An 8,704-nucleotide genomic window follows, 5' to 3' on the forward strand; every position below is an offset into this window, starting at 1 on the left:
TTTTGTTGAAAAAAAATTTTTTCATGCTGTTTAAATGTAGCTTGTTAATATGTGTTCTAAGAACATTGTAAAACATAACTGGATGACATTTAGTTTGCTAACGCACAATATATTATATGTTAAAAAAGTAGTATTATTGCCTTCACTTTTGCAGTTTAACACATGAAGCAGAATAAAATAAACATTCCCCGGTAAACTATCTTCCCCCATCACTTGCAGTTTACAACTTTCAATGCTGCTGGCCCCTGTTACCTCAGTGCTTCTTCCCTGAAATTTCGTAGGAAAGAGTTAACAATGGACAGTGCAGTGTCTAGGGAGTCTGTTAGCTTGGAGACAGGAGGGGGTAGGAGCAGGAAGGAGCAGTGGAGTGTTTTCCATCCTAGGCTATGGGGCTGTGTGTTTCTATTGATGCACACAGTGTAAGAAGCAGGGGCAGACTGACCATATGGAAACTCGGGCACTGCCCGAGGGCCCGGGGTCAGTAGGGGGCCCCATGAGATGCCCCTGGTACCTTTTTCATAGGCTTTTTTGAGTTTGGGCAAGGACACAGGGGCCCCATGATCCCCTATTGCTCAGGGGTCCCATGAGTTGTCAGTCCGCCCCTGGTAGGAAGACAGAAGTCTAGTCCCTTTATACAAGGGTGACTCCATAGGATGCTGCAAGACAAAGGAGCCACCATGAAACATAAAACCTGAGGCAGCAGTCATTACACCAGCTGGAACAACTGGGCAAGGACTAAGGTTCACATCTCCGTGTTCCTGCGGGGCACAAGAGCCCAATAATTTGAATCAGGGGTGGATTGACAACTCATGGGGCCCCGGGCAATAGGGGATCATGGGGCCTCTGTGTCCTTGCCCAAACTCAAAAAAGCCTATGAAAAAGGTACCAGGGGCATCTCATGGGGCCCCCTACTGACCCCGGGCCCTCGGGCAGTGCCCAAGTTTTCAAATGGTCAGTCCGACCCTGATTTGAATGGACTCCCGTGCCCCGGGACATACAGGGAAGAAGTCCCTGCACCTCTTTGGAAAACGCAGCCCGCACGGGAACCTCGGTTCCCAGTACGGTTTGCGATTTCCAGTGCGGACGGCGTGCCATTAGAATTAATGGCACCTGCTCGCGGGTCCGCATTCCTCTGTGCTGGTGGTGTGGCTGCACAGATAAATAAGTAAATTAAAAAATAAATAATAATAATGTTTTATATATATTTATAATAAAAAATGGTTGCTAGCGTGGCGGTACTACACGCAGTAGTAAGTGGCAAGTGAGTCCTATTACTGATAGGCAGCGCACATGTCGTGGACCATTCCAGAGACCGTTAAGATGGCAGACAGCAGTGTCAGTGCGTACATGGAACAGCGTGTGGTGATGAATTTTCTTGTGAAAGAAGGCGTAAATTCTGCAGATATCTACAGAAGACTTCAAGCACAGAACGGTGATGAGACGCTCAGCCGCAGTAAGTAATTTGAATGGTGTAAACATTTCAAAGATGGCCGTCCCTCCTTCATTGACAATCCCAGCCGTGGTGGTTCCCAGCCCACAGCAGTCATTTCTGTGAACATTCAGCACGTGGAACCCCCGATCCTGGATAACCTGTCCTGAAATTGCACAAGAAACAAATCTTTCTGTGGGACCGGTGAACACAATGATGACCAAGTGAAGCCGGCTGGCCTAGGATGGTTCAGGCGCACTGACAAATCTTTCTATGCCGAAGCTTTCCAGGCATTGGTTAAACGCTGGGATAAGTGTATAAATGTAGCAGGGGAGTATGTCAAAAAAATAAATGCAGTTTCCACTTCTTGAAATCTGTTCTTTTATTATATAAACTCAAAAGTCCCGGTTTGACTTGAACGCCCCTTTTATTAACAATATAAATTAAAAAATATATATGTATTTATGGTTATAATTTTATAAAAAGTACAAATAGAAATAAATCTAAAATAAATAAAAAATATAAATCAAATACATATAAATATGTAACTATATGTAAATATCTAAAATATGTAACTATAACTATATATAAAAAATTATATATGCATATAATTACAGTATGTATACAGTGTGTGTGTATGTATATATATATATACATGGCAGCACAGTGGCTAAATGGCTAGCAGAAGGAGAGGATGGCAATGAGCTCTGTGTCTCAGAAGGAGAAGACAGCAATGGCCTCTGTGTTTCAGAAGGAGAGGATGGCAATGGCCTTTGTGTTTCAGAAGGAGAGGATGGCAATGGCCTTTGTGTTTCAGAAGGAGAGGACGGCAATGAGCTCTGCATTTCAGAAGGAGAGGACGGCAATGGCCTCTGTGTCTCAGAAGGAGAGGACCTCAATGGCCTCTGTGTTTCAGAAGGAGAGGACGGCAATGAGCTCTGCATTTCAGGAGAGGATGGCAATGGCCTCTGTGTTTCAGAAGGAGAGGATGGTAATGGCCTCTGTGTTTCAGAAGCAGAGGATGGCGATGAGCTTTGAATTTCAGAGGGAGAGGATGGCAATGGCCTCTGTGTTTCAGAAGGAGAGGACGGCAATGGCCTCTGTGTTTCAGAAGTAGAGGACAGCAATGGCCTCTGTGTTTCAGAAGTAGAGGACGGCAATGGCCTCTGTGTTTCAAAAGTAGAGGACGGCAATGGCCTCTGTGTTTCAGAAGCAGAGGACAGCAATGAGCTTTGAATTTCAGAGGGAGAGGATGGCAATGGCCTCTGTGTTTCAGAAGAGGAGGATGGCAATGAGCTCTGCATTTCAGAAGGAGAGGATGGCAATGACCTCTGTGTTTCAGAAGGAGAGGACGGCCATGACCTCTGCATTTCAGAAGGAGAGGACGGCCATGACCTCTGCATTTCAGAAGGAGAGGATGGCAATGACCTCTGTGTTTCAGAAGGAGAAGACGGCAATGACTTCTGTGTTTCAGAAAGAGAGGACGGCAATGAGCTCTGTGTTTCCTTTCTCTCCAGGTGAGCAAAACACATTCGCCATCTGCATTCTTCACTGACGATTCTAGGCCCCTATCACATTGGCCATATTTAAAACGCTGTGAATGTTACGTTCGCTCTGCAGGTTCCTGCCGTCCTTCGCACCTCAACTTTTACCAAAGCCAGCAAAGGAATTAATCAACAACCCCCCCTCCGGCCAAGTCGTCAGACACAAAGGAACCGACTTAACCTCACAGAAACAGTTGTTAAGAAGTCGGCGCTAATGTATTCATCAAGCCAGTGAGGGCAGGAGAGGTGACATCTGGGAAGTGAGAAGGATTTTCATGGGAAACTGAACTCCCTCTGCTGCTGACATACTCCTCCAGCTTGTCCTTTGATAAGACGTGGGGGGGGGGACAAATGGTGACAGGTCAGCTTCTGGCCTTTGGTGTGGATGGGGCAGCTCCATGGGGTGAGAACTCGCTCTCGCACAAATTGGGGTTGATCAGCAAACGAGCCAAACGGGACTTTAATTAGACGAATCTTTTGTTAGGAAGACAAAGGGGTCTGTTCATCAAAGAATCAACGTTCCATCGTTTTCTTTGACGGCGTTTCCAGTGCCGGTATCTCTCTGTAGACCATCAAGCAGGATTGATGGCTTATAGTGTTGCGGTTTCTGGCGCAGGAAAAGGTAAGTATGACGCAGAAAGAGTTTAGTGTTGGGGTCACCATAGACGTTACAAGCTGACAATTTTTGTACAATCAATTTTGGATTTATCAAAACGATGTAATAGGCTAAGCTTTCCAGTCATGCTGGTCCTTGCACCATATAGTTCTTGATGGACCTGAAGAAGATTGTAACATTTGGGTTGTGCTTTAGGCTAGGTTCACGTCTATGCGTGTTGGGAACACGCTTAAAATTGTGCTCTTACCCCACGTGCAAACAACTGTGCTGCCATTTAGCAGACACGTGGTGCTGCCATTAATTGTTAATGGTACTCTCACACAGGGGCGTATTTGCCGCAAGGCAAACAAGGCATTTGCCTAGGGCAGCATTTTTCAGGGGGGCAGTGTCAGCCCCCAAAAGAAGGGATGGAAGAAGGGACAGACGCAACATGGGGACTAGGTGGGATCTGAGAGAGGCTGTAGGCTGCTTGATGTTGTATGCAGAGCCTGACTCTTGTTCCCAGGGATGTCCAGAGCTGAGAAGGTGAGTGTCTTCTCTCGCAGGGATGAGGGGGGTTGCCAGTGTATGGGGGGAGGTGGTAGTGGAAGGCTCTCTTAGGTGGGGGTGGGGGTGGTGGGGTTGGGGTATTGTTGGTCAATGCCAGGCTCTCTTTTTGGATGTGGGGGGTGTTGGTCAGTGTCAGGGTCTCTTCGTGTGGGGGGGGGCATTTTTGTGTTGCCTAGGACATCACAAAACCTAAATACATCACTGGTCTCCAGCATCTGCAAATTCGCATTTTTGTGCACCAAAGTCCATGTTGACGCAGAACCATGTGGTTTGGTGTGGCATGTTTCTGAAAAAGAATCCAAGGACTTCTTTCCTGCATTTTGCACTTGTGAGCAAGCCCATTAAAATGAATGGGCTGCTGGACATGTGGAGCGTGGGAGGGTTGCGTGCAGAAACACACCTGTAGCTAGGGGCGGACTGACTATTCGAAAACTCAGGCACTGCCCGAGGGCCCAGGGTCAGTAGGGGGCCCATGAGATGTCCCTAGTACCTTTCACAGGCTTTTTTGGGTGTGGTTTGAGTGTGGGCGAGGACACAGGGGCTCCATGATCCCCTATTGCCCGGGGGCCCCATGAATTGTCAGTCAGCCCCTGCCTTTAGCACCAACTGCAGATCACACAGAGGCTATGAATGATGATTGCTTGGCTGTAAAGCAAAGGGTCTAAGGCTGACCCACGGGGGTATAGGCTTTACCCCCTACCTGTGGAAAGTGGGGAGCAAGACCTGGCGACACCTACGTGCCCTCACCTGCATCATACCCTTGTTTATACAGATGCCAGTAATTAAGCTAACACCACAGTTGACCTGCACAAAAGGGGTCCAAAAGTTCAATATAATTCCAACCTTGAAAGGATTCATCTTCAATAGTGCCACAACCTTGCTGCTCTCATAACCAGTGGGCACTGGAAACTGCAAGCACACAAACAAGACAGAAGAGTGCACGGGCTCTGGTGCCATACCCTTTATTGTATGATAGACAGCGGTGGCTGCATTTGGTCCAAGACTGCTGCCATATCCACACTGTCAGCTGGAGCTCCAATCAAGGGTGGCGAGATGATTTTGGTGTGCAGTACCGTAGTGGGGAATGTGGTTGACAAGCCCTGATTCATTTCTGCTTGTGAGTGCATTTTTATCTAGTTTTTACCATACAATAAAAGTTATTGCACCAGAGCCTGTGCACTCTTCTCTTTTGTTTGTGTGTGATCATAGCATTGTTGCCTACTTTTCATGGTCCATCCCAGTCACGTGAAGGGCAGTGCTGCCCCTCCTACACAACCAAAGCCATTTGAAAAGGGTGAGTGCCGCCATCTTGGCAACAAGCAGGCCAATGAGGACAGAAGTACTGCTGCCGCCATCTTGTGGACTGGCCAGCTTGAATCCAGGGATTTCTAATTTCCAAATGACCTCACACGGGCCAGACAGGGACACCCTAAGGGCCATATGTGGCCCATGGGCCATGAAAAGCTAAAATCTGTATTAAATGGTTTCTTTAGGTAGATCCTTGCTTTGTAAATCCAAAGGAAATGTGAGAGCTATGGAAAAAGAGAGTGATATGGAGAGACATAAGGAGAGAGAGGGAGATAAGGAGAGAGAAATGGAGAGACAGCGATGTGAAAAGAAAGATAGAGAGAGGTTGGGAGAGAGCGATACGGAGAGTATGTTATGGAGAGAGATACTTATTGAAAGAGATTATGGAGAGAGAGGTATATAGAGAGGGAGAGAGCTATGGAACAAGAGAGAGCAATGGAGAATGAGATATGGAGAGAGAAGGAGAGAGAGAAATATGGAGAGAGATAAGGAGAGAAATATGGAGAGAGATAAGGAGAGAGAGAAATGTGGAGAGAGAGAAATATGGAGAGAGATAAGGAGAGAGAGTAACATGGAGAGAGATAAGGAGAGAGAGAAATATGGAGAGAGATAAGGAGAGAGAGAAATATGGAGAGAGAGAAATATGGAGAGAGATAAGGAGAGAGAGTAACATGGAGAGAGATAAGGAGAGAGAGAAATATGGAGAGAGATAAGGAGAGAGAGAAATATGGAGAGAGATAAGGAGAGAGAGAAATATGGAGAGAGATAAGGAGAGAGAGAAATGTGGAGAGAGAGAAATATGGAGAGAGAGAGCTATGTAGAGAGAAATATGGAGAGAGAGAGCTATGTAGAGAGAAATGGAGAGAATGAGAGATATGGAAAGTGGGAGAATTATGGAGAAAGAAATGGCGAGAAAGAGAGCGATATGGAGACAGAGTTTTGGAGAGAGATAAGGAGAGAGAGAGAACGAAGAGAGAGCTATGGAGAGAGAGATGGAAAGAATGAGAGATATGGAGAGTGGTAGAGATATGGAGAAAGAGATGGAGAGAGAGGGAGATAAGGAGAGAGAGAGAAATGGTGAGAGAGATGAGAGCAGAAGTACAGCCACCACCATCTTGTTGACTGGCCAGCTTGGATCCAGGGATTTCTAATTTCCAAATGACCTCACATGGGCCAGACAGGGACAGCCAAAGGGCCATATGTGACCCATGGGCCATAGAAAGCTAAAGTCTGGTTTAAATGGTTTGCTTAGGTAGATCCTTACTTTGTAAATCTAAAGGAAATGTAAAGGGTCACGAACAATTGCTGTCCGCATTTTTCAATGATAATGTCAGGTCTGTGTATTATTCGCCTTGTTTATAACACAACCAGTTTTCTACATCCATAGACCATATCGATGGATCAAACATCTGCCACTCCAAACTCAAATCATTAATGATTCACAATGAAGACATGTACTGCTCAGTTGTCTACATACATATTCTGGACTTTAACCAAAACATTTTTGTAGATGTAGAACTGAAATACCAAAACTCTAAGGTATATATAAAAATTGACCAGCACAGTAGAAATGTTTCGGCTGACCACTAGATCAATCCCTTTCCCACTCACAATACAAACACCAAACACAGCCAAGAGCAACACCAGAGGTAGGTAGCTGTGCATGGTGATGGACGGAGATCAGAGGTCTTTGAGACATGACAACCACCGCGCAGTCTTTGTGAGCAGACCATTACTCGGAGTTCATCCTTGGCCACTGATAGGCTTACCTTCCCTAATGTGTGACTGACATGTAACTGACAGCATGAATGGAAGCCGAGGCCTGCCACGGCGGCTGCGGATCTCTGCAGACACACAATAGTCATCTCTTCCATTATCCCAATATAATGACTTCTCCATCACCTGCCTTTGTGTCACACCATTTCAGCTCCACTCTCAGGATATATCCCCGTGTCTGGCTGCATTAAATTGTCTTTATTATGAGTGGAGAGAAAGAGAGAGCTGGGGAGGGGGAATAAGAGAGAGGGATATATAGAGAGAGAAAGATAGAGAGATGCGAAGGAGAGATGGCTAAGGGGAGGAACATATACTGTGTATAGAGAGAGAGAGATGGAGAGAGTGATATGAAGAGAAAGATAGGGAGAGAGATTGGGAGAGAGCAATACGGAGAGCATGTAATGCAGGCCATAGACGGGACGTTTATCGGCTGACTTTTTGGCCGATAAACAAAAAATGCTGCCACCAACATCCATGAAAAATGGACGTTTTTTTGTGGATTTTCCAGTATGACCGATAAAAATAAATGTAAAGATCCACGAAAAATGGCCGACGGGTTGGCCCCACTTACGGCGTGAATATCGGCCGATTTTTCATGCGGACGAAAATTAGGTCAATAAACGACCCGTCTATGACCTGCTTTATGGAGAGAGATATATGGAACAAGTGAGAGATATGGAAAAAGAGAGTGATATGGAGAGAGAAGGCTATGGAGAGAGAGGGAGATAAGGAGCGAGAAATGAAGAGATAATGATGTGAAGAGAACAATAGGGAGAGAGCGATATGGCGAGTATGTTATGGAGAGAGATACTTATTGAAAGAGATTATGGAGAGAGAGGTATAGAGAGAGGGAGAGAGCTATGGAACAAGAGAGAGCAGTGGAGAATGAGATATGGAACGAGAAATATGGGGATAGATAAGGCGAAAGAGAAATATGGAGAGAGATAAGGAGAGAGAGAGCTATGTAGAGAGAAATGGAGAGAATGAGAGATATGGAAAGTGGGAGAATTATGGAGAAAGAGATGGCGAGAAAGAGAGCGATATGGAGACAGAGCTTTGGAGAGACCTAAGGAGAGAGAGATGGAAAGAATGAGAGATATGGAGAAAGATGGAGAAAGAGGGAGATAAGGAGAGAGAGAAATGGAGAGAGCGATGTGAAGAGAAAGATAGGGAGAGAGTGATACAAAGAGTATGTTATGGAGAGAGATACTTTTTGAAAGAGATTATGGAGAGAGAGATATAGAGAGAGGGAGAGAGCTATGGTGAGAGAGATATGGAACAATAGAGAAATATGGGGAGAGATAAGGAGAGAGAGAGAGAGAGGTGGAGAGAATGAGAGATATGGGGAGAGTGGGAGAGCTATGGAGAAAGAGATGGAGAGAGAGGGAGATAAGGAGAGAGGGTGAGAGAGAGAAATGGAGAGAGTGATGTGAAGAAAAAGGGAGAGAGATTGGGAGAGAGTGATACGGAGAGAGAGAGAGA

The sequence above is a fragment of the Staurois parvus genome, unplaced genomic scaffold (genome assembly GCF_062004578.1).
Source record: "Staurois parvus isolate SC_StPar_1 unplaced genomic scaffold, SC_StPar_1.0 ptg001004l, whole genome shotgun sequence".
NCBI classification, from domain to species: Eukaryota; Metazoa; Chordata; class Amphibia; order Anura; family Ranidae; genus Staurois; species Staurois parvus.